At 40.7% G+C, this 26397-nt stretch overlaps 1 protein-coding gene across 3 annotated transcripts in view; it reads right to left on the reverse strand.

The window, feature by feature from the left end:
• Window positions 1–19981, reverse strand: part of MTUS1 (microtubule associated scaffold protein 1) — a gene marked incomplete at its 5' end in the record, with an annotated part of 168740 nt that extends 148759 nt beyond the window's left edge. For all 3 annotated transcript variants that reach the window (XM_080796036.1, XM_080796035.1, XM_080796034.1), the window contains one exon: window positions 19698–19981. The remainder of the gene's footprint in view (window positions 1–19697) is intronic.
• Window positions 19982–26397: the final 6416 nt, after the last annotated feature.

Consider the following 26397-nt stretch of genomic DNA (forward strand, 5'->3'; position numbering starts at 1 on the left):
TTTGAAAAGCAACTTGAATAGTCCTAAAATGGATTTTGTGTAATCTTACTTTAAACAGGAACCTCTGAGTGTGGGCTTAGTTTACAACAACATTCTCCGAAAACATCTCCTTTTGGAGCACTGAGGTGGGACCCACTGTACGAACAACAGTGAATTGTCCTGGTGCGACAACTACCTCAAAGGGCGTCCAAGTGTCTCTCCCCCACCATATGGATTTGAAATTGCTGGTCAGGCACCGTGTGTCTGCGGAAGTCCCTAAATTGGAGAACATAAATCCCAGCACTGTGGCATTCACCTGCTCCTGCCATGCATCCAGGAGTAGAGGAAACAAGTCTTCTGCAGAAAGAGTGGTACCGAAGCCCCAAGAGAAGCAGAAATGAACAACGAGGAAGACCAACCAACCTGACTTGGTTCCTGACAACACCCCTAATGTTAACTTCTGAGAAATACTCCATACCCTTTTAACACCTATCCAACTTGTGCCCCGGTTAGCTTCCATTGATTCCTATTTCTTTCAATTAAGAGTCTTAAACTATTGTCAAGAATTTTTTTTTTTAAGATTTTATTTATTTATTTGACAGAGAGAGATCACAAGTAGGCAGAGAGACAGGCAGAGAGAAAGGAGGAAGCAGGCTCCCCACCGAGCAGAGAGCCCTACATGGGGCTTGATCCCAGGACCCTGGGATCATGACCTGAGCTGAAGGCAGAGGCTTTAACCCACTGAGCCACCCAGGTGCCCCTATTGCCAAGAATTTATCATAGGACACTTAAGATGATGGTTAGCACATTTTCTACAACTGTGATGACTTAGAAACTAAGGAATGGATTAGAAAAGTACAGTGACTCAATGAATGCAACCATTTTAAAAATAGGCATTTTACAAAACTAGGAAAAAATGTTTGTGTGTTTTAGGACTATAACCATGCAAAACGCATAGAAAAAACATGGGAAAATGAAAACAGTAGACATGAATAAGGGTTTGTGGCTGTGGGTCACTGATGCTATTTTAATTTCCTGTCTACTAATTAAAACCAGGAAGAAAAGCTAATAAATCATCAGAAACTAGAAACAACATAAATGTCCATCACCAGTAGTTGAGTAAGAAAAACTGCAGTATATCCATATAACGAAACACCACTTGGCAGTTAAAAGGTAGACTGTTGATACAAACAACAGCCTATGTGTTTGAGATAATTGCTCTAAGTGAAAGATGCCAGACACAAAAGGCATGTAATGCTCTCTGCGTATCTGGAAGGACAAAGCCATGAAGAAATACTGAGATCAGCGTTTACCTGGGAGTCAGGGGAGAAGGCTGAAAGGGACACAAAGAAACTACATGATAGAAAGTTCTATTCTTTTTTTATTGTGGCTGATAACATATTTGTGGAAGTTCAATGAGCTACCCACCTAAAAAGGCAATTTTTGCTCTAAGTAAAGGATACCGAGCTCACTTAAAAAATAAAGCCACTGAGAAGTGCCTGGGTGGCTCAGTGGGTTAAGCCTCTGCCTTTGGCTCTGGTCATGATCTCAAGGTCCTGGGATCAAGCCCCACACCGGGCTCTCTGTTCAGCGGGGAGCCTGCTTCCCGCCTCTCTCTTTGCCTGACTCTGCCTACTTGTGATCTCTCTCTGTTAAATAAATAAAATCTAAAAAAAAAAAAAAAAAAAAAAAAAAAAATTTAAGACACTGAGCTTGGAAACCAAACCAAAGCTACTGAGGCACCAGTTTTTTTTGTTTTTTTTTTTTTTCCTAAGATTTTATTTATTTGACAGACAGAGATCACAAGTAGGCAGAGAGAGAGGAGGAGGCAGGCTCCCCACCCAGCAGAGAGCCAAATGTGGGGCTCGATCCCAGGACCCTGAGATCGTGACCCAAGCCAAAGGCAGAGGCTTTAACCCACTGAGCCACCCAGGCGCCCCGGTACCAGTTTTCTAATACTGGATGACATTCGTTCAAATTTATTGGGTGCCCACATATGTCCAGCACTCGGCCAGGTGTCACTACAGAGTAAACAAAATAACCAAAACAACTATACAAACAAATTGTATTCAGTGAAGAAAAGCACAGGCATTCCTGTTGCTATGATAGGATGAAGGTCTCTGAGAAAGTCACATACTTAGCTGAGACCTGGGGAATAAGGGACAGAAGAGGAAAATCGTGGCAAGATTTTAGATGTACTATTATATCAATAGTTAACAACTTGATAGCAACTCAACTGTTTAAATATATGAAGTGTGCTTATATTTTAATATTTTGATAAGATGTAGAATGGGGCTTCCTAAGTAAGCAAGTGAAACTCTCCAAACAGCACTGTGGGAAGTGGCCAGGTTAAAAAAAAAAAAAAAAAAAAAAAGTTGTGGAGGTGGGGGGGCCCTCAGAGAATATTCTGGTTCCTCTATCCACTGCTGATATTTCAAAAATGATTAGTAGAATGTACACAGTTCCCTGAAATGAGACTGCCTAAGGGTAATTAAATCTCATGTTTGGGGGGTTTTCAAGTGATGTATTGTTCTTGTTTTTAATTTTGGCTGAATTTACCGTGGTTTTCTTAAGCTCATCAAGATTCTGAATGATCACTAAACACACATTTACTCTCCAAAAAGTGAACCCAAGTGTCCTCTGTCTGGTAAACAAAACTCTTCACACTATAGGGTTCGAGCCCCAAGACACCTCCTTCACTTGGCTTCAGGGGCACTCCCCTAGCTTTATTCTCAACTCAGAGGAGGCTCCCTGGCAAATGCCACTGCTGGCTTCTCCGACCAATCTCCTAATGGTGGGAGTAACTCATGGCTCAAGTCCCTCAGTCCCCTCTCTTCCCACACACACCATCTTGTTTTGAATATATTCTGATTGCAAGTCCCACGTGCATCTCATTGCCAGGCTCTTTCCCCAAAGCCCCAGATCTGAACACCAACTGTTAATTCACCATTTGCACTTGCATACCTAACAAGCATCTCAAACTTCCTGCATCTAGAATTACTCCAGGCTTTTAAGGTTTTATTTATTTATTTGACAGAGAGAGAGATCACAAGTGGGCAGAGAGGAAGGCAGAGAGAGAAGGGGAAGCAGGCTCCCCGCTGAGCCGAGAGCCCCATACGGGGCTTGATCCCAGGACCCTGAGATCATGACCTGAGCTGAAGGCAGAGGCTTAACCCACTGAGCCACCCGGGCACTCCAGGCTTCTGGACTCACACAAATTCTTTCCTGCCCCACTGTTCCTTTCTCTCAATAAAAGATGCCTCTATGCACCCAAGCTGATCCCGACAAAAACCCAGCAGTCAGCCTTCATTCCCCTCTTTTCCTCTCACCTCATTAACAATTAAAATAGGCACAGCCTTCAAAACATATTTCAAATGCAACTATTTCTCACCTTCACTATTACTCTAGGTCCAAGACACCCATCTCCCCCTCCTTAAAGAGTAAATCATTAGCCCCTGGAGTCTTTACAATACATTCTCCACAAAGCAATCAGAATGAGTTCTCTGCATGGTAACTCAGCTCCGGGCAAATCCCCTCTCAAAACCCTCACAACACAAAACAGACTCATTGACACAGAACAGTTAGTAACACATTACTTGCACCAAAGATAACAAGAAATATCTTCAAAGTCAAGCAGGTCCTCCTGTTACCCTAACTCAAAAAATATTGCTTAGACTTAGTAATCAACACTCAGATGCAGTGAAAGAATCCCTTAAAAAAAATGTATCAATGACCATCCAGCCCTAAATCAATGTGTTCAAACAAAACACTCACCTCTTATCTCATCAGACCTCCAATCACCCAGGAGGCTGGGAGGGAAAACAAAGCTCTTGGTCTTTTGTCCACAGGTATTTTAAATATTTGAAGTAATCTGGTTTCACCTTAAGAAGAAAAGGAGACTGGAAAATAAATACTAGGTTTCGAATCGGAAAACAGCTACCATTTGGGAAAGACTGCGTATCACTTTCTTCTAACCAATATGACTTCAACATAAAATGTGTACCAAACGCATCCAAACTGTTGTTGGTATGTTAACTAATCTTCCCAGAAACTTCAGTTTAAAATGTATAGGTCCACAACTGCATGAAGTATAAAATGTCCAGACGTAAATATAATCGAGGAGGTAAAAGACCTGTACTCTGAAATAAGATAAGGATAAAAGAAACTGAAGTTGATACAAATAAATGGAAAGATATGCCATGCTTATGCTTGGAAGAATTAGTCTTGTTAAAATGTCTATACAACCCAAAGCAATCTACAGATTCAATGCAATACTTATCAAGATACCAATAGAATTTTTTTCCCAGAACTAGAACAAATCATCCTAAAATTTTTAACTACAAAAGAACCCAAATAGCCAGAGCAATCTTGCAAAGCTGAAGGCATAATGTGCCCAGATTTCAAACTATACTACAAAGCTGCAGTAATAAAAGCAGCTTGGCATTGATTGTCTCTCTCTCTCTCTCTCCCTCCCTCCCCCCCCCTCACTCACACACACACACACACACACACACACACACACACACACACGGAATAGTGGAACAGAATAAAGATCCTAGAAATCAATGCACACTTGTATGGTTAATTCATCTATGACAAAAAAGGCAAGAACATACAAGGGGGGAAAAGTCTTTAAAATGGTGCTGGGAAAACAAGACACTTGAAACTGGACCACGTTCTTATACCGTACATAAAAATAAACTCAAAACATATTAAAAACCTAGACATAAGACCTGAAACCCTACAAATCCTAGAAGAAAACATATGCAGTTACTCTTTGATATCAGCCTTTGCAGTGTTTTTTTTGTTGTTGTTGTTGTTTTGTTTTGGTGGTTTTTTTTGTTTTGTTTTGTTTTTTTGCATCTATCTCCTTGGACAAGGGTAACAGAAGCAAAAACGATTAAGTGGGACCCCATCAAGTTAAAAAAGCTTTTGCACAGCAAAAGAAGCCTTCAATGAAATGAAAAAGCAATCTATTAAATAGCAAAAGATATATACAATGATACAGCCAAAAAGGGATTAATATCCAAAATACATAAAGAACTACAACTCAGCACCGAAAGAGCAAAAAATCTGATTTAAAAAATGGGCAGAGAACCTGAATAGGTATTTTTCCAAAGAAGACAGACAGCCAACAGACACATGAAAAGATGCTCGACATCAATAATCATTTGGGAAAAGAATGAAACTGGACCACTTTCTTCCAGTTATAAAAGAAGACACGGAATACAATGTACAGCATAGGGAATACAGTTAATATTCCAACAACTTGTATAGTGACAGATGTCAGCTAGATTTATTGTGATCACTTTGATATGCAAATGTTGAATCACTATTGTACATCTGAAACTAGTCTAATATCATCAACTACACTTGAATTCAAAAAAAAATTGTCTTTGTTTAAATGACCTGTCACCTTCAAGGTCTCAAACAATGCTTCACTTTGTGTTCTCAGGCACTATAGGAAACAAGGCACATCACTGTTTACATTCCTCAACAATCTGTGACCAACATTAAATACAAAATGTTTTCTTACAAATTAGAAACATCTAGAAATATATCCCACTAAGCCCAGCCCCATAAAAATAACCTCCCATATTTGTTTTTACTGCTTCTAAGGTTTTTTTTTATTTTTTGAAAGTCAATCTTTAAAATGTTTATCTCCCCCTACAAAAGCCAGAAAGAAAACATTCCCTCTCCTCTACACTTTTCACACCTGTCTTCAGACACACACACTCCCCATTTGACGGTCTCCTTATGGCATCATCTTCTGGCAGCAGGAAGGGAGCAGTGGCGCTGTGCCATTCAGGCCCTCCTCCCAAACTCTGACTATTTTTAGGCCAGCGGCCCCTCTCTGATTCCTAAATTGGCCCTAGGTAATCATGAGACAGTGAGAAACCCTTCATAAGCCAGGCAAGTCCCAGTGGAATTAACCGCAAGAATCTCCCAAAGGCTACAAAGGAGAATGCCCTCCCAGGCACAGCAGCGTCATGACCTTTATAGCCCAACCCATCCACTGCCCTCACTCGGCCCAACCAAGGCTGGGCTCCCATTCCAGACATGCAATCCGTAAGTGTCCATACTACCCATAATTTCATCTGGGAAAACAAAACAAAAAAACAAAACAAAGCTGAGATTTCCTACTTTTATGAGAGTTTTAATCCATTTGCTAGAAAATTTAAAGCAATTTAGTGTTGAGTTTTGGGGTTTTTTTCTTCCTGAAATGTCATTCCTAGTAACAACACAGATTTTGGATTTGTTGACCTTGGAAAGAGGTAGGTATTGATAAACATATTCAAAGAAAATTTTAGTCACCTTTCAAAAAAAGAATATACCAATATGGTATAAAAAAGGTTAAGTATTTCCTTGTGCTATTTATAAATATAACCACATACTATAACATCTATAATTGGTACAGGCCCACCAGAAATACTAAATATATCTGATGTTAGAACTCTACACCATCACTGCTACACCTCTATTAAAGACAACTATAGTAAGACAAATTTCAAGTTAAGTTTAGTTGGTTTTTCCAGCTCACTACTAAAATGAGAAGAACTTCAAACTAGGTTTGAATACTTGACAACTGAAATTTCAAGGGAGAGCACATCCAAAAAAAAAAAAAATAGGGAAAAAAATACATTCGTATATTTCATTTTGTTCCTTTCCCCCAAGGACATCATGTCACATCAAAATTAATCGCTTTCATTCATCCCCCATCTTGGATTTTGTAAAGAACGGTCTATCTTTTCTAAACCCATGGGTTGACCATGTAAAAATGTTTGTTCTCCAGATTTCTCCTGATAACATCAAACGAAGACCTCATGAAAATGTTAAGGACAATACAGTGGCTCTAGGATTTGAGAAGAAAAGCTTAATTCAGAGGGGGAACTAAGGAGTAAAGCTTCATTCACTGGTTCTGGCTGTGACATGTACTTATTGGGAGTGTCTGGCCCTGAAGGTGAGCACAGCTCTGTCAGATGTCTCCTCTCCATCCACTCTGGGAATCTAGGATGGCTCAATGTGGGAATGTGCCAGGAGTACAAAGAAATAGAGCATAGACCTCAGGAAGCAAGAAACCCAGCCAAGTCCCCTCCCTTACCCTCACAAGCAGAACAGAATCTCACTGTTCCAAAATTAGCTACTTTTTTTGTATTTCTCAGAGGGGAGTGTAGGAAGAGGAAGCCTATGGGATCTTAAGAAAATCTGTCCTCAATAGACTTGGAGGAATAGACGGTATAATTTTTTTTAAAGACACTGAATATACAAATTGTTGTGCTACAGAAAAAAATTGGAAATTCACAAATTGGACTTTGTTTGGCTTTATGTTTCTCAGACTAATATGTTCAATGCAAAGTCTTTAGCTTCATGAAAAGGGTCCAGGTCTGGTTACCAATTATATCACAGACTGACTCCAACAGCCTTTACTATCAATGGCATATCAACGTCAATCAAAACCGATACTTAGAATTAACTACCCTCAGCAATAAATCCTTAAAAGAAATAATTCTGGGGTGCCTGGGTGGCTCAGTGGGTTAAAGCCTCTGCCTTCGGCTCAGGTCATGATCCCAGGGTCCTGGGATCAAGCCCCACATCCGGCTCTCTGCTCGGCAGGGGACCTGCTTCCCCTCTCCCTGCCTGCTTCTCTTGTGATCTACTTGTGATCTCTGTCTGTCAAATAAACAAAATCTTAAAAAGAAAAAAAAAAAAAGTTCAGTAAAAGGAGGACTCCTATCCTTAATGGTAATCTGTGGCTCGGTTATGGCCAAGAAATCTCAAATGGACCAAAGCCAAGACCTCTGCTCCCATTTGCACAGGTGGGTGGACCCTAATGGCATGAACGGCTGGCCCGGAGTTTAAAGGTAGAGATGGACTCAAGAGGATTTGAACTTTGAAGCAGGAGCAAAATGTTTTACCCACATTCACTCAAATATTTTTGATTTCAACAGTCTAATTTTTTTTTAAGTTAAGAATTTCAGGAGCGGGGCACCTGGGGGCTCAGTGGGTTAAAGCCTCTGCCTTCGGCTCGGGTCATGATCTCAGGGTCCTGGGGTCGAGCCCCACGTTGGGCTCTCTGCTCAGCAGGGAGCCTGCTTCCCCCTCTCTCTCTGCCTACTTGGGATCTGTCTGTCAAATGAATAAATAAAATCTTAAAAAGAATTTCAGGATCTATTCATGCCTTTCTCTAAATGATTTCGACCCTTGTATAAAGTATTTTAATCAGACATTAAAATAACATCTCTCTTTTGGGATGAAGACTTTCTAACTTTTACACCTAAAATGTCAGTGTGATTTAACTTAATTCCCATTTACGGTTCAGAAAAATGCTATTCCCATCATTATATAAATGCAAGATGTTACAGTTAGCAATCTAAACTTTACCAATTTTCTTATTCTTATTATTCCCTTAATAATAAAGACTTTCAAGCAGGAGATAATTCCTCTTACTATTTTAATATTCAGAACCTCCAATTAGCTACAAAAGGAGAAATACCTTATAAGAGTACTAGATCAGTCCCAGAGAAGCAAAGTGGGAGGTCGCATACTTCATACACCACCCTGCCCGTTTCTGTATCCCTGCTTTGAAGTGACCTTTTACTACAAGAACTTCCATTCATTCAACAAACATTGATTACTTGCCTACCACATGCCAGCTGCTCTGCTAGAGACAATGGTGAAGACAGTCCCTGTGTTGAAGGAGCCTTCAAAGAGCCAATAGTTAAGACAAGAGGGAGCCTGGGTGGTTCAGTCGGTTAAGCAGCTGCCTTAGACTCGGGTCATGATCCCAGGGTCCCGGGATGGAGCCCCACATCGGGCTCCCTGCTCGGTGGAGAGCCTGCTTTCCCCTCTCCCTCTGCCTATGGCTCTGCCTTCTTGTGCTCTCTAGCACTCTGCCAAATAAGTAAATAAAATCTCTAAAAATAGTTAAGACAAGAAAGTACAAGTAAATAATTATGAGAACTGCAAAAGCCGAGGTGCAACACAGGCTAAGGGAACCCGGAGGGCGGACTCCACTGGTGTGGACCTGGAAAGAGTGACTGAGTGGAGCTCCTTGAAGAAGAGGGAGCTTGGACTGAGGATGAGGAACAGGCAGCTGAGTGTTTGAGCCTTTCAGATCCTGTCAACTAGCAACAATTCCCTCCGAAGATCTAAGAAAGTTGGGTTTTAATTTTGTCAGTAAGGACACTTAGAATATTGTGGAGGTTGGCTGACATAATAGCTGGAAAATCTAAGGCTTTGAATGTCAGAGGCCTGTGAGAGAAAATGCTGTGTCAGCCCAGTGTTCGGTCCATCAAGACTATCAGGTGGGGACAGACTCTCTGACACATCGTCAATCCCTCCTTGTCCGCCCACAGTCCCCAGAAGTATGCGAGGCCAGGAGCGGGGAGCAGGCAGCGACCTCTTCCACAGACAGAGATAAGGATGTCAGCACACAGCACTTCCACGTCCCCAGAGTGTTCTCACAGTTGTCTCCCAGGTGACAGCCCCATAGCACAGACAGGTCCCATGATGACTTCTTATGCCTCTTCCCCTTTTATAAATCTTCCCGGAAGTTGAGGATCTTGCCCAAGAAACATAGTTAATAAGTAACAATGGATATTAAAACCCAGCTCGAATGTGTACCCTTCGTGTCTTTCCCTCTTCCTTCCCACAGCTAATAAGGTCAACCAGCATTTGCTGCCACAGACCTAGCTCTGCAGAACTGCCTACATGTGGAGGGCACGTGTTACTCATGGAGACCTCCCTCATTCACTCAGCTTCTGGGCTACCTACCTGGCTTGGACAAGTCAAAAGTCATCTTGGCCTCAGTGTAGCAGAGGAGGATTGTTTACTGAAGCAACAGTAAACAATCCATTTCTTAGGGTTGTTTTGAGGTTAAATGAAATTTTTGGAAACTTTCTAACACACACCATTGTCAGTTGCTACTGTTACACTGTCAACAACCTTGTGAAACAAGCTTTATTATTATCCTCACGTTAGGACCAGAACTTAGCAACTTGTTCATTTAGTCAAGGCAACTTTCAGGGCTGATGGACATGTTCTAGAGCTCGACAGTTGCACAGATGGAGATCATTTGTCAAGACTCATTCGTACACTTAATCTAGGTGCACTGCACGGTACTTAATTTTATATCAGTTTAAAAATGTGGGGGGCACCCAGGTGGCTCAGGCAGTTATGTGTCTGCCTTCTGCTCAGGTCAGGATCTCAGGGTCCTGAGATCGAGCCCCACAATGGGCTCCCTACTCAGTGAGGAGCCTGCTTCTCCCTCTGCCTCTGCTTGCCCCTCCCCCTGCTTGTGCTCTCTGCCAAATAAGATCTTTAAAAAAAAATTTTTTTCCACATATCATGTGGCCAGTGATAGCAGTATGTATATTCCCTAACACATCTATTAACTCATTTTAGAATCTAAAGATTTCCTGGTTCTTGTTCTATAATCTACTTTCCAACTAACCCTCCTACAATATGAAAATCTTACATGTTGACAACACGAACTACCATTCTGGTCTGATCTTGTGGACATCCAATCTGACTTGCAGAGTTTTATGTTTTACTGTTAGCTCCTGCATATACTCACCTAGACCCTCCTACAGGAGTAGGTCTCTATCCATGACTCTGTAAGGGCACTATAGCCCCAGACCTAAGAAATCGCTTTGAAAACGAGTTTAGGACCACACACCAGGTACCTACAGTCTCAAACAAGAGACCTCGGAGAATCTGAATTAGGAGCTCTTAGTCTAGGTCAGCATTCTTCAACACTTTTTTTAAGCAGCTTACTAAAAGCATATTCTAGGTACTCCTGATAAAGAGGTGAACAAAATTAAATTCTTGTTGTCAAGATTACATCATCTTGTTGATAGGAATTATTCCATCATAAATTAAGCTTTTTCATAGAAACAGTAAGAAGTAGAAGAGTAGAACAGTAAGTAAGAAGAAGTAAGTAGAAGAGTAGAACAGTAAGACTAAGTTCCAGGATACCACTGAGCCCAGACAGAGAGGACGGTTCCTCTAATAGTAAGCAGCTAAAACCATAGAGTAGAACAGTAAGACTAAGTTCCAGGATACCACTGAGCCCAGACAGAGAGGACGGTTCCTCTAATAGTAAGCAGCTAAAACCATAGAGTAGAACAGTAAGACTAAGTTCCAGGATACCACTGAGCCCAGACAGAGAGGACGGTTCCTCTAATAGTAAGCAACTAAAACCATACCACCATTTGCACACAATGTCTATCCAAGACACTGTCAGGGGTTGTACAGTCTGGCTGAAGAAATTACTTGATGTGAAGACTCTGCCTTCTTTTGTTTCTAAATTATATACAGCTGGGTAACGGAATTACCCAAAAGGTAACACAGGTTGTTGGAGGGAAATGGGGCTAGACTGGCTACACGGGACATAGTTTCAAGCTACAAGGACTTTTCTCCCTGAAAGTGTTAAACACCCATGAGAAGCTCCTTGTTTAGAATCATTCAGACAGTTGCCATATCTCCTCAAAGTCCACTTGGCGAAAAGGAAATAATTTTCCATCTGAATCCTGCCAAGACCAGTTGAAAAATGTCAGAGAGAGAGAGAGAGAGAGAGAGAGTGTGTGTGTGTGTGTGTGTGGTTACGCAAGTTGGCACCTCACACCGTATCTCCCAACCTTTATTAAACAGCCACTTCCTGTACCTTTTACTTGGAAAATGATTACCTGTGTTAGGCTTTCCACTGGCAACTAAGAGTTCTCTCACAGAAGGTCAATGTATGTACAGATCTAACTCCTAGGGGCCGTGCAAAGGAAGAAAAAGCCAACTCCCTAAAATGGCCTATTTGTCAAGTCCTAACACCGTACATTCCTTAGAAGTCATTTTGGTAATACAGAACTGTTGACCTTTAGGGCTAGAAACCAGGACTGATACTCAGGGTGTAACTGTGGTTTTATGGATCATTCTCTTCCCCGTTCTGACAGACACCGGGCCTCACCTCGTAGTTAAATTTCTACCAGGGATTAACTCCATCTGCTTAAGAATTACCTGCCTCCATGTAGCTTAAAATAAGGAAACAGGGTTCAATATTTCTATAGAAAAACGTGCTTCAGAAAAACAAGCATTAGTCCCTGTTCAACATACATGCCCCTGGGGTGCTACCTGTAAAATGGGTACATTTTACAATGTAGTACTGTACCATCAAATTATTCAGAGGACTGTTAGAATCTTATTTGGTGCTCTCTGAAACAGTGTAAAACCTGTAAAACGTCACAGAAATGTCTAACTATCAGTTTTCCATTTGTGCTAATCACCATAGTGGCTTACCGGATTTAACATTCTGTTTTACGTTCTACAGTTAGATGATGGAAAAATAACAAGCCATAATTCCAAGCAACGTCATCTGAAATGTTATATACCCAAACCAGTGCTGCTTTTGATCCTACTTCAGCACCAGTATAAAGAAAATCCTAGCAATAGTGATTACTCTTTATGGCATGAAGAGTAGTCAAGTATCAGTGTCCTACCAGGAGTGAGAGACAGAACAGGAGAGAACACCCGGGTCCTAGTCCTGGTTCTAGAACTTACTCGTTGTAATACAAAACACTTATCCACATAGTTCCAGTCAATGTCCTCCTGTATAAGACAGACCTTTACTTCACAGCTTGGTGTCCTAACTGAACAGAAAAGTCCTTACATCCTACTTATAAGATACTATCCAAAAAACATACAGTTATTATTTTAATCTTATTTGTGTGTGTGTGAGAGAGAGGCAATTCTAGATTATTCATCTCTATATTGATTATTTAAAAAAAAAAAAAAAAACCACAGCTCAAATACATCAAAATATCACCAACTCCCTAAACTGGAACCACAGAAAACCAAGAAGTAATAAAGCTAGAGTCTGAGAATAAAAATTCTCAACTGTTACTGGTAAAAACCAATTCTTCTTAAGCAAGAAAAGATATCAGGCTCCTGTGCCTGGAATCTAATTCTCAGCAGAGAGCACCAGCAGGCCCCAGCTACCACCTTCTCAAAGCTTGGCTGAGGAAATGAAATGAAATTTCCCAGCTGTCAGTCAGAAGAGATGCCATATGTTTGGCACTGTGGCACAATAAGCCCAAGCAACAGGTATTTCCTCACGTCCAGATGAGGGGACAGGGGTGCAGAAGGAAAAAAGTAACTTACTGAATCCATGCAGCTAACACAGATGATCTCAGACACAAGCCCAGCTTGGTCATTTTTTGAAGTCTGTGCACTCCCCATTATATTCTGGTACCAAACGTACTGGATACCAGTAACATTTTTTCCATTTCTATTAACAAAGTATGTCTGCAAGATTTCAAACTGGACATCAGGGTGAGCAACAACTAGCTAAATGTTGAAATACCACTTGTATTATTCCAATCTTAATGAAAACAAGGTGGGGGGAGCATTATCCTGCCTTGGAGTCTGTACTTAGACCATTTAAGGAGAAAATAATTTATTTGATTATGTACCTATAAGGTTTCAAATTTTAAGTGTTCGGCATAACACAATATAACTATTCTGTAACTTAACAGTCCCACCTGCAATATAAAATCATTTAAAGTTCTTTATGAAAAGAGAAATGCAGCATTTTTCCTATCTCCACCCACATTTTATTGATACACCGACTCCTCTTATACTGGAAGGAAAATGTACTAATAAATTCCTTTGCATAGTTGCCATTAGTTTCTCTATAAAGCACTATCAGCTGTTTTTAAGCCTTAAATAAAAAGTCAACTCTTAAGAGTACAGAATCAAATTCAATAGCCAGCAAGTCTTAAGGACCATCAGAAAGTTTTATAGAAATGCAAGACTACTCAGAAACAAATCTTATTAAATACAAAGAGAGAAATCAACCCCAGACCAAAAATTCACCCAAATTACTTTTTAAAATGTAATTACATATTTCTCTAAATGAGAAACAGCCCAAGTCTCTACGAGAAATTGTCAATTTGTGACTGTCTGCACCAATGGAGAATGTAGTCACTTAGCACAAGTGGAATTAATTCCATACAAGTATTTGCACATGGGTTTGCCAGATGTTCTGAGAATGGCACTTCATAATAAGACAGAATTATAACTTTGGAGGAATAGGAACGTCATACCTTCCAGCCCCAGGTTACCCTAATGCATGACAGCACTGGCTTGCAGAAGGGCACAGGCCTCTCTCTGCTGGCTGAGGCTATCACAGAGTGAGGGGAAAGAGTGAGAGCCAGGACAGAGAGTCTAGAAAAGCAAGCAGTAAATTATGGTCTCTGGCTTAAAAGACCTCCTAGTAGCTGTGACTGACAGAGGAAAGAATTTCAAACTCCCATGCCATTAGTGCTCAGAGGATTTATTCCAGGCTCCATCTGGCACAAATAATTATAAAAGTACAAATGTACCCAATGTAAGGTTTAGACCCTATCCTCAAGATGCTGACAAGTTTTAAGAAAAACCTATTGGAAGAGGTCACTAAGAAGATTATCCAGAGCAAATAAGTGAAATTAGACCACAGTGCTAGGTATCCTGCTTCGAGACAATTCTGAGAATAATCAGGATCCTTGATTAAGGATGGTCTTTAGATGACCAAAAATGTCACAACAGGCTTAGCTTTACCAAACTGTGGTCAAGGTGGCAGGTGGAATTTCCAACATACGGCACCATGTTCACGATCTGGGAAGGATATTTCTAGAACCCTCAACACTACCATTTCCAAAACTACACTTTGGGGAGTTTTCTGCTGACTCTTCTGAAAACTGGAGCCAAATTTTTCTTTCTACATCTGTGCCCTTCTACCTTGTGATGTTTGGCCCATAGGAAGTACTCAACTCATGCTCTGAAGCTTACCAAACTTCAGCTTCTAATAGCAAGGTTTCTCCTTCCTGCCTTTTATTTACCATTTAACGTGTAAACATAATCTTAACTATACACTCTGTATAAATGATTGCATGATACACAGAGTCCAGATTGAAGAGCTAATAAAACAAGTGCATTTTTCTTGCAAGTAGAAAAATTTACCCTTTTTAACCCATTTCTCATTTCTCCAATCCTTCTGACTCCCTCACCAACAAGTAGGAATTCCAGAACCCTGCCTTGAATCACAATCCACTGAGTTTTCACAAAAATTTTTAAAATTTTAAGTTTTAAATTCTTAAATTCACTCTTTTAAGAGTGAAAATAAAGACTTTGATGGCTTTAAACCTCTCTTTCCACGGCATCTTACCCCCAACCCTGGTGTCTTCACAGTCTGTTTTCTTCCCAGTCTGAGCTTTCTTTCGCTGTGTGAACAGTGTGGGAAGCTGGCCAGGTCCACCCTCCCACTTAGCATAACTTTTACTGAAGCACGAAATCAGTACGATTTCAGGCAAAAGTAACACTAACTGGAAGTAATTTCCCGGCAACCGCTTTGCCCTTCGCAGCGAGTTTGAGAAGCTGACAACCTGCAAGTGATCTCCTTTCACTGCTCAAAAAGAATGGAGTCAACCCAACGAAAAGTAAACCTGTCTCCTCAAAAGAAACTAAGAAACTTTAAACCTATTTAGTTTTATAACTTCAAAATGAAATAAAACTTCCATGTAAGAATAATGGTAGGATGTGGGATTTTTACCTTTACTCAGGCAAGTAATATGTACACAGCAAACTCATAAGCTTAGACATAAGCCTATTAGCAAGACGTAAATACAGTTTGCCTTTAAACATTTTCTCTTCAATACTGGGCTTGCACTGCAGACTATGGAAAACCTACCAGCTTTAATGAATACCTAAAGTGGTTTTGGAATCAAAGATGTATATGTGAAAATGGAATTCTGAAATGCTTGAAAGCTATTTACCTAACACCTCGAGATTCAACCTTGTTTATTATTCTCTCTTCGTTGAGCAAACCTTTTCCTTGATTGTGTAAACATCAGGGCAATCACAAATGGCAAAATACCTTATGGTGTATGAAAAATGAAGTTTTATTGTATCTATCTACATAGTAAAGATTAGCCCCCAAATCGGTCAGCCCCAAAATAGAAAAGGCTTTTTCATCTTGAGCCAAGTGAATAAGATAAAGTCATGCATTAATATCATGGATAAATGCCCACATAGAAGAATAACAAGTTCTAATTTCAAATAATATTGCAGTCATTTCTTTAAAAAAAAAAAAAAACTATCATCAGAGCAATCCTGTATAAACTTGATTTAGAAAAATACATCATTAGAAGTAGTAGTTGCCAGTAGATCTCAGTTACTGGTTATAACTGATTTCCTCAAGTCACATAGGGGAAACCCTGGTTAAAGCAGGGCTTTCTGGAAAAAAAAATTCACGTTGGTGAAGCCATACCCCATATGACCCAATCCTTTCCCTGGAGCAAGGCCTCACTCATTCTCAGTCACTCCTCACCTCTCCAAAGACCACAGCCGCCGCCGTCCAGGTCCCTACCAAGTAAGTGGGGGAGTTACCTTCCACCAGAGGAAGTTTGGGCTCATTTTTACATGCCCTAAAACACACACAACACACCCCAGCCTTATCCTTGGGGCTCATGTATGGTCTGGTGGCTTACTTGTAGGTGCTAGGCAAGGCCTTTAAAAAGTCCTCAGGGTATATTTAAACTTCCATAGTACGGAAAGATAACTCAAGTTACGCTTTTGTCCCCGACCTCCTCAGTTTCATCTGTCAATATGGTTGGAAATCTGGGAAAATTTTTAAACTACATATACATCTGTCTAGTTATCAAAAAAGGACTCATCAACAATTCAGTATGAACTGCAATAATGATCGTACAAACAATCTGGCAAGACACTACTACTACTACAAATAAATAAAAATAAAGGTATAGTGAGCCTAATCACGTATTTACAGAATCACAGAACAACAGATCAGAAACATTTTTACTCCCTGGGATTTAAAACTTTGCTCTGACTTTGAAGAATGTTGTTCCTAGTTGCATATAGCATGCACAACTATGTCTTATCAACAAACCCAATCTGGTTTGCAATGGTCTCTACTCTAGGACATAGAGGTTGTTCTAATGGATTTGAAAGGAATCTTACTCAAAATGGGGGGGGGGGGAGAGTCAATTCTTTCAAAAGTCTGCCGCTGTCACCAAGTCCTTAAGCTATGATTCAGAAGTGTTACTCCTGTTTTTGAGAAAGTCAGCAGACTTGGCTACATGAAAGTATAGAACACGGCTAATTCAAAACCCCTATAAACTCATGGTATTTGTCTTTATAAGGCCAAGACAACTTTATAAAGCCAAAAATCTGCAATACAAAAGGTAAAAGTTTATTATCAATCCATAAAAGTTCTAGTAAATTGGAAAATATTATCCTAGTAGAAAAAAAATGGTACTACATTCATAAAAAAGGCAATAAAAATGAAAAATAACTAAATTTTTTTGGTATGCAGGATTTGTAATTAAAGAACTGGAAATTTAGGTATATCAAGAAAGCACTGTTCACTTATAAAGCTGGAAGGATTCATTTTCCTTTTAGAAATGAGCCCCCATATTAACAAGAATACCATAACATAGATACTCTCAGAGTGTTGGTGGGATCATACTTGGGTAAAACATTTTTTTGGAAAGCAAATGGTCCATCTGTATCAAGAGATCTCTGAGCCAAAAACTGTATTTCAAGGACTCCATCCTAAGTAGGCCCTGTAGATAAAATTTTATAAGGGATGTTTGTTGCAACAGTATATATTTAATAGTAATTATAAATAAAAGTTTAGCTTATAAATAATTTGTTACCTCTATATAATGTAATAGTATGTAGCCACTAAAATAAGACTCTTGGAGAACTGTAATGACCTGCAAACTTTTCCATCATAGGTTAAGCAGGAAAAAAGAATACATATCAGCATGCAACAGTATAGCTGTATAAACTACAGAAGTAAAAAATACATCTATTTATCTATTAACCAGCATGCAGAAAACACTGATTTTATCTGGGTGGTGGAATTGTTTAATTCCTTTTTCTGAATCTACCCATTTTTATACAGCAAGCATACATGGAACAAGGCCAACCAAGGAGGGCTACTACCTGACATGCTTTCTAAACACTTCCATCTAATAACTGAAATACCAAGAAAGAAATCTAGCTAGGATTTTATAATGCTATGAAATAATCCAAAATTGTAACCATGTATTATTTTTTAACATTTTATTTATTTGACCGAGAGAGAGATCACAAGTAGGCAGAGAGAGAGAGGGGGAAGCAGGCTCCCCGCCACAGCAGAGAGCCCGATGCGGGGCTCGATCCCAGGACTCCGAGATCACGACCTGAGCCGAAGGCAGAGGCTTTAACCCACTGAGCCACCCAGGCGCCCCATGTATTATTTATATCTAATTAAACGGTGCAGGTGTTCTGCAAGCACTATTTTCTCCATAATGCTGATTTTTAAGAGAGGGAAAAGTTAGCACAAGTAAATAACATATATTATTTTAAACTCAATTCCATTGTTTTTTCTTTTTTAAAGGAGAAATAGTTCTAATCATTTTTTTAATAACTTTCCCTATGGACTACTGTATTGAAGAAAAAAAAATCAGAGCATCTTACACATGGCAAAGCACTACGCAAATAAGGCACCATTGGTTCAATTTAAATTGTCCATCAATTCCTGCCCTAATTAACCCTGGGGAAAAAAAAAAAAAAGCTGGTCTACTGTATTGCATTTCCAAACTCCAGTTTCTCTTCGGGTTAACCACACACTGCTATCTGGGTGTATCTAGAGTCCTAAAGGAGGTCATAGTTTTCCCAAGCAGCAGCGACTCATTTCCTTTTTACTCCCCTCCCTCCTTGAGTGCCTGCCCAACTTCCCCCATTCCTAACACCTGCACCCCACCCTCCACCCCCAGGGCTAAGGATTTAGTGCGCTGATGATTGAAATCCCATCACCTGGCAAAACAGGAACCCTGTCATTCCCTGCGTTTTGCCTAAGACTTTGAGTTAAACACGCTGGATTTCCTTCCTCAGCACACAAACTGCTACATAGTCAACAGTAGTTAACAGAGTAGGTGAAACTTTATGCAAGCTGAATGATTTAATCTCTCCATTCTTACTCCAAAATAAATTATGCTAAGTCAAAGTCAACAAACCACTTAGTTATTTGCCTAGAGTACGTCTTGAAAAGGAGAAAAAAAATTAAGGTAATAAGTTCCATAATTACTGTAGAGTAGTAGTCAATCAGGTGACTTTTACTTAGGAGTGCATTTTTCTAGAGAGCTAGGAAAGCACAAGTAAGCCCCAGGAAGTAGTAAGGCTCGGGACGAGAAGACCTTGGGAATTGCAGCAACCTCATTAATGCCACATTTCAGCCCTGACTGCTTATGCTGAGAATGGGCCCAAGCGGACCGCAACCGGAGAAGGCTGGGACTGCGGGGCCCTGGCGGGTCAAGTATCTGGTGGGCGGCTTCCGGCCGCAAGCATCTGCCTGTCAGTCTGGGTCTACTGTAAACCCCTTCGGTCACTTTCAAGGTGACAGCTACTGCGATCCGCATCGGTCCCCGCCGCACCAGCTGCGCGAACCCCACGTGAGACCCGATCTCCGCAGCCCCTGCTCCAGTGGGGTCGTCTCCCCACTTCTCCCCCAACTTTGGCACCCAAGCCCCTAGAATACCCGCCCCCCCTCAAAACTAGTTCCGTCACCCTATGACGGTCGCGTTCACGTTGTCCTACCCGCCTCTCGCCCCCCCACCCCCACCCCGCCCCGAGATCTCCACCGCGGGCAGGCTGGGCAGCGGCAACCTCCTCAACTCCGCACTTACCCGCAGCTCCTCCTCCTCCTTCTCCTCCCTCTCCCGGGAGCCAAGACGCAGAGTAGGGGAAACCGACTGAGAGCCCCGGCGCCCTTCGGATCCCGGGCGGAGACGCTTCAGGCCCCCCACGGAGACGCACGGTGCAATCAGTGCCCAGCGGGCAACGTCTGCACCTGGGGACACCCGGCTCGTCCCTCACCCCACCCCTGCACGCCAGCGGCGGCGGCAGCTGCCAGGCGGGAACCCGGAGTCCGGGGCGCCCCAGCCTCCCCGCCTCTCGAGCCGCTGGGGGTGGAGCAAAGGCGGGGAGTTCGGGAAACTTGTAAATAGAAGAGCTCCGCCGCCTCTACCCTGCTCCCCCGCTGCCACCCCTTCCAAGCTGCCCCAGCCTGCACCTAGCTGCTGGAGACAAAGGGCGGGCGGCGTTCAAGGGGGGGGCTGCGCCCGGAGAAACTGGAAAGACGCGCGTGGCTGTACCTCGGCACGGAGGCCCCGGAGACTCCCGCCGCGCTCCGCTCGGCTCCGCTCTACTCGGCAGAGTGGCGGGTTCGACCAGCCCCGTTCGCTCCCTTCTCTGGCGCTCCCGCGTCCGGATCCCGAAGCCCCGCACGTTCCCAGGCTAAATGCGGACGCGCCCCAGGCCCGGGGCGTCAGCCCAGGACTGCGTTGCACCTGTTGCCACGTGCAACGCGGCGCCCAGCGGCGGCTGCCGGCGCACCTGGCTGAACCGCGCGTCCCCGAACCGCGCAGGTCCCCCAGGGCGATTGGAGTTCCGCCGACTGCGGCTCTCGCCCCCTGTTATCCCTGCGAGCCCTCGGGCTTCCAGCGAGCCGTGGGGCATTGCAGCGAGGGCGGGCCAGGAGTGGGGGTAGGGAGTCGGGCGGTTGCAGACTTATCAGGGCGGAGGTTTGCTAGGAACCAGCACTGATTGTCTCTTCAGAGTGTCCGACTCCTGGTCTGTTTTATCTTCGTACTACTGAGAAGTTTATTAGCGCACACCTATTAAAGGTTAAAGAAATGAGCTCCAGCTGTTAGATCTTGGAATACGAAGTGGAAAGAATACAACACCAGGGAGGTAACAAACGAGGCCCGACCCACTTTTCTCTAAACACAGATGAAGTCCTTCTTTGCTAAACGGAATGAATTTCATCTATATTTCATCTATTAGGCTCATAAAGTATTTTCTTCTATAGACATATTTTTAATTCAACGCTGTCCCGAAGATGCTGTTCCACTTGCGAGAGATGTAAGATTATTGAGCCATTAAGTGTCAGACGACCTGGGCCCAAATTTAAAAAAAAAGATTTTATATATATATATATATATATATATATATATATATTTTTTTTTTTTTTTTAACTAGTTTGGATTTGCTAAAACTTTTTAAGAGAGACTTTTTCAGAGAATTAATCCGAGGGCATTTTGTTTGACTAAGTTTTCTATGCTAGCAACATTAGATCCACTAACAGATGCATTGCCATTTATAGTTACAAAGCCTTTTCACATTACAATGTCCCAGTATTTCCTCAACAAGACCCAGGGTAAATAGGTCAGATTATTATCTCCATATTTCAGCTGAAGAAATGGAAGCTCAGAAAGGTCAAGGAACTTACTCAGGGTCACACAGCTAGTGAGAGGTAGTGCAAATCCATCTAGCCTAACTCATGATCTTGTCTTTTTTATTGTATTGTGTGCCAACTTGCTTTTGAAGTACTTGCTGCAAAGACAGACATGTAACTAACATATCTACGTCTTCATACGGATATCATTATTTTTAAAGAGATACAGCACTAAACACCATTGAATGATTCTCTCTTATGCAAAAGCACCAAAACAAACAAGCAAACAAACAAAAAATCAGAAAAACAAACGTACTGATAGTTACTGCAAGTCATGAGGCAATTATGCTAATTAGCAACATGCCTCCTTCCTAAACAGAATAGTCCTAGTGTTAAACATATCATTTAATCTTTATAACCTTCATGTGACCCAGATGATTCCGTCCAATCCCCTGCAGTTCTATTGTGTAGCTTAGTTTTATCTATAAATACAAAACCTGTTTTACTTCATTTTTCTGAGAGATAGATTGAAGCAAAGGGGGGAAAAAAAAAACAAACCCACCTCTCCTAAGTAATTATAAGCAACTTTTGTGGTCATTGGGGAATCTGAAACTTACCTTCTAATTGCCTGTTCATAAAAACAGAAGTTACCTTCTAGGGACATCTTCAGGAACTTTATCAAGGCAAATATGCTTGAAATGGAGCCTGCTGACTTTTCTTTCCATCTTGGTTCTGGGCATGTTGCCATATTCTTGATCTCTGAACTCCAATGTTAACCTGCTACAGACTCCAAGAGCAGTATTAAGGGTCAGATTATACTCCACATAATTTAGGGATCCTTTGTCCTTAACAACAACAACAAAAAAAAGTTAGCATAATTTTTTTTTCCTGCACTAGAAAAATGCAAATTACAACCACATTGAAAAAACACTTTTTCATTTATCAGAAAATATTAGATTAGAAAGTTGGATCACCACTGTGTGCTGGCAAAGTGTGGAGAAACAGGCAGTCACAGTGCAGATGTGCATGTAAATCAGAATGACTCCACTGAGAGCAAGTCATGCTACTGAACAAGATTGTAAATACACATGTCCTTTGAGCCAGTAAGTCTACACATAAGAATTGATCTTACAACACCCAAGAAATGGTAGATGTGTATAAGCTTATCCATTTCAGCATTGTTTATAATAACAAAAGATTGCAAAAAGTATAGATTTTTAAAAATTTTATTTTGCTTTATTTTTTCTCAGTGTCCCAACATTCATTGTTTTATAGATTTTTTTTTAATAAAGGACTGGCAAGTTACAAAACAGCCATAAATGACATCCTATGAAGGCTTAAGAAAAGAATGAATAGGCGCACCTGGGTGGCTCAGTTGGTAAAGTGTGAGCCTTTGGCTCAGATCTTGATCTGGGGATCCTGGGATCAAGGTCATGAGCTCCCTGCTCAGCAGGGAGTCTGCTTCTCTCTCTCCCTTTGCCCCTCACTGCCCCCCCTCCATGCTCGTGCTCTCTCTCTCTCTTTCTCTCTTGCTCTCTCTCAAATAAACAGATAAAATCTTTTTAAAAGAAAAAGAATGAAGAAAAAAAGAAAAACTAATAGAAAACTTTCATTTGAACAAATGTGTTACTTGGCAATGTTAATAAGCACTGCTCTATGTTCTAGTAATTAAAAAACTAAAAAAAGTGAAAGCTCTTTGTACTCTTCTGAAATGATCTCCAAGATACATTATGTACACAATTTTTAAAAGATGAAAAACAATTATCTAATAGTATGCTACATTTTCTATTAAAAGGAGGGAATTATATACACCTGTATGTAAATGAGTGTGTGTGTGTGTGTGTGTATTTGTTTGTATAAGCATAAACTATCTCTGAAAAGATATCAGAAACTGTTAAGATTGGTTGCATGTTCGGAAGGAAATCAGACAGATGGAGGGCAGGATTTGAAGAGAAACTTTTCACTAGATATAATTTTGTATTTTTTGAATTTTTAACCATGTAAATAACAGTACCCATTCCAATATTTTAAAATATTTCACTATCTGAAGTTTTGCTGTCAATAATGACCAAAATTCTCTCCCTACTAATTTCACTTACAGATATAAGTGTCAAATTTCTCATACATTAATGGGGAAAAAAGGAAAATGCTTAATTGATGCTTTCAAACTATTTCTTCCCTAGTTTATCTAACAAGAAAGCATTCAAAAAATAAAAAGTAAATAAAAGAAAGTATTCAGTACATAAAAGTCTAACATGCTGTGATTGTGGTAAAAATGATGATGTAGCAAAGCCTTTAGAATTTTAACATTGACTTCTTCCTGGGGTAGAGCTTTCAGTTAATTTTCCCAAAGTTGCACTCAATCAGAAATGGGGGAAAAAAAAAAAAAGAGTTCCAGGCTTAATTCCCAAAGGGGAAACTCCAATACATTGATTTAAGTTGTGAGGAAGTAATTTCATGGGATTTCCATAGTATCATCTTATTTTATGCCCAAACTTGATCCCTTTTTAAAAATTTCTTACTTTATTCTTATTTTGGTGTACTTATACCAGCACCTCACTGAATGGGGGTTTTGAATAACTCCAAAAGACAGGAACAGTAAATTTGAAAAATAAATAAATATTTAAAAGTATACACTAGGATCCAAGGAAAAACATTCAGGTAAGAGTAAACATACCATTGAGTAACCAAATTAAACCACTGAGCTTCCTGGTAGCCAAGTGCCCCAACCAGTTACATAATTGCCATTTGCAAAAGGGACTGATAGTTCCTGAAGGGAAGCAAAGCTCTTCTTAGCACTAATTTCAAAGAGAACATTTTTTCACTCATGTTTCATATCAAGACATCATGGATGGAAGGCAACAATATATTGTACATAAACGTAAGGAACTTTATGTGCTTCTTTTTCATAGTGGCTTTGAATAAAACACCAAAGCATTTATCATAAAATTCAACTCGAAAATATTTACCCAGTCAGGGACCAAGCCAATGTCAATCGAGTCCTATGACAGCACAACGGATCAAGGACAGACTGTAAACAGACATTTGTATATATAGCCGTTCTTCCACTTATGTTTTTGAAAGTCAGATATGCTCATGGTAAAATTCTAACGTGTCTACAAATCCTTTGGCTCAGAGTGAGACTCAGTTGTTTTAAACAACATTCCAGAAGTTTTCTAGTCAGCCAACCATTTCAATAGGTACTAAAGAACTGTAGAAGTGAGAAGACCCAGAATGCTGGCATTTTGTGATACTGTTGATGACCTGTTTCCTCTTTCTGTTGCGAGAACACATATATTGCAAACAGCCACATGACATTTAATTCTTGTGTCCCAGGACGGTAAGACATCCACGGTCAAATACATGGACTGACTTGCTGTAGCAATGATTGCAAGAAAACAGCATGAGAGCAGCCAATGGTCTTGATTTATTCACAAATATCTCCCAGGTTTCTAATCATCCATCTTTCTTCCCAGTGGACTTGGAGACTTGAGTGGACTCACCCGTCCGTATTCCAGAAGGGTAACTGTCAGAGCAGGAATGTTCTTGTGTAGAAGTCTGCAGATTTGTAAATCAGGTATCTCAAGAAAGAAATTTCCTGTTGCAAGTTCAGAGCAGTGTACAGTTTCCTCTTACGAGAATGACCTGAGAGCACCTGAGAAACTCATTCACCCTCCCATACTGTGGAACTCCCATACTGTAGATCTGCAACAGACCTTCTATTCCATTTATAGACTCTGTAGAAGGAACCATTCTTATAGCGTGATGCCAAAATTATCCCAGCTCACACACAAACAACTTGTTCTGCAATTCTACTTTTGACCTCTTCGTATTAGGAAGAAATTAAGAAAAATATAGCACTTCCAGTTTGTTATGCAACCACTTTGAAAATGTTTACTTTGAGTGGTTAAACTGTCATGACTAAAGAAACTACTGGTGTGCGTAATCTACTCTTGACAATGAATCACAACTGTGTCACACTTGCAGTCGGTTAATCTTTGCTCCAATCAGTCAGAGTCTTCCCTTAAAAAGGAGGATGTATTTTCGATTTCAAAGTATTTATTGCTTCGTGACAAATATAATAACAAGTCTGTGGCTTTGAAGTCTCATACCTTTGAGACTATCACAGTCTACTTAGACTTATTGACTTTGCTTTTAATTTATGCCTTTGGCCTCGTTCTCTTGCCTTAGCGAGCTGAGGGAAGCCTTCCATTTTGCCCCCATTCCCCTTGGGCCCTGCTAACTGATCAGTGATTCTCCAAAGAGAGTGCAAAGAATGCAAAATCCATGAAGCCTAATGGGTTCAGTGTTAATGCATCATGACTGGTGCCCAGCATCCAGGCCTGATCTACTGACTGAATCTTCACGCATTCTTTCTGCAACTTCTGGTCCTGATTCATAGCTATGGATCCATGCTTGACACTGAGATCTTCCCCCCTGCAAATGGTATGCAGTCAAATGGGCTTAGTGCTCCAAATTCTAACAAAAGTTTGCAAATCACAATGACTTAGGTAGGAAGAGCCGTAAATTAAATGAACAACAACAATTAGCCTTCATGATGTTACACAATTATTCCTCAGAATATAATCACTCTTCTAAACATAGGCTGGCTGGCAATGAAGAAAAGAGCCAGTGAAAATACTATCATCATTATTTTCTCCAAACAGTAAGTAGGGCTAACACTAGGTTTGCCTAAAATACATTGCAGTGTGCCAGCAATGTAAGTCAGTGTCTGATTAGTTACCAGAAAGTAAGACAATCTTAACTTTGGGTATCTAGAACACTGAGAAGTCAGGTTGTTGATCCAGGCCAGTAATTTAACACCACCAAAGATTTATCTATTTTGGTTAAGTATACTTCTGATCTCTTTTTGAGTACCTACAAAATTATGGTTAATTCCCACTAATTTACAATTTGATTGTCTGCTCTAGAAACCCACAACTAATTGTTATTTGTTGTTTAACTTAGGACAAAAAAATTATTGTCTACATATCTTAAATAGGAATGTATATCCACTACAAACAACAAAACATACCATTATCACTCCAAAACTAAGGACACAGATTGAAGTTAGAAGATTTAGTTTTGACTCCTAGATATGTTTTAATTGATTTGACTTGTCTGGATCTCTGTTTCTCTTTTATAAAATC

This window comes from Martes martes (assembly GCF_963455335.1).
Source record: "Martes martes genome assembly, chromosome: 2".
NCBI lineage: Eukaryota > Metazoa > Chordata > Mammalia > Carnivora > Mustelidae > Martes > Martes martes.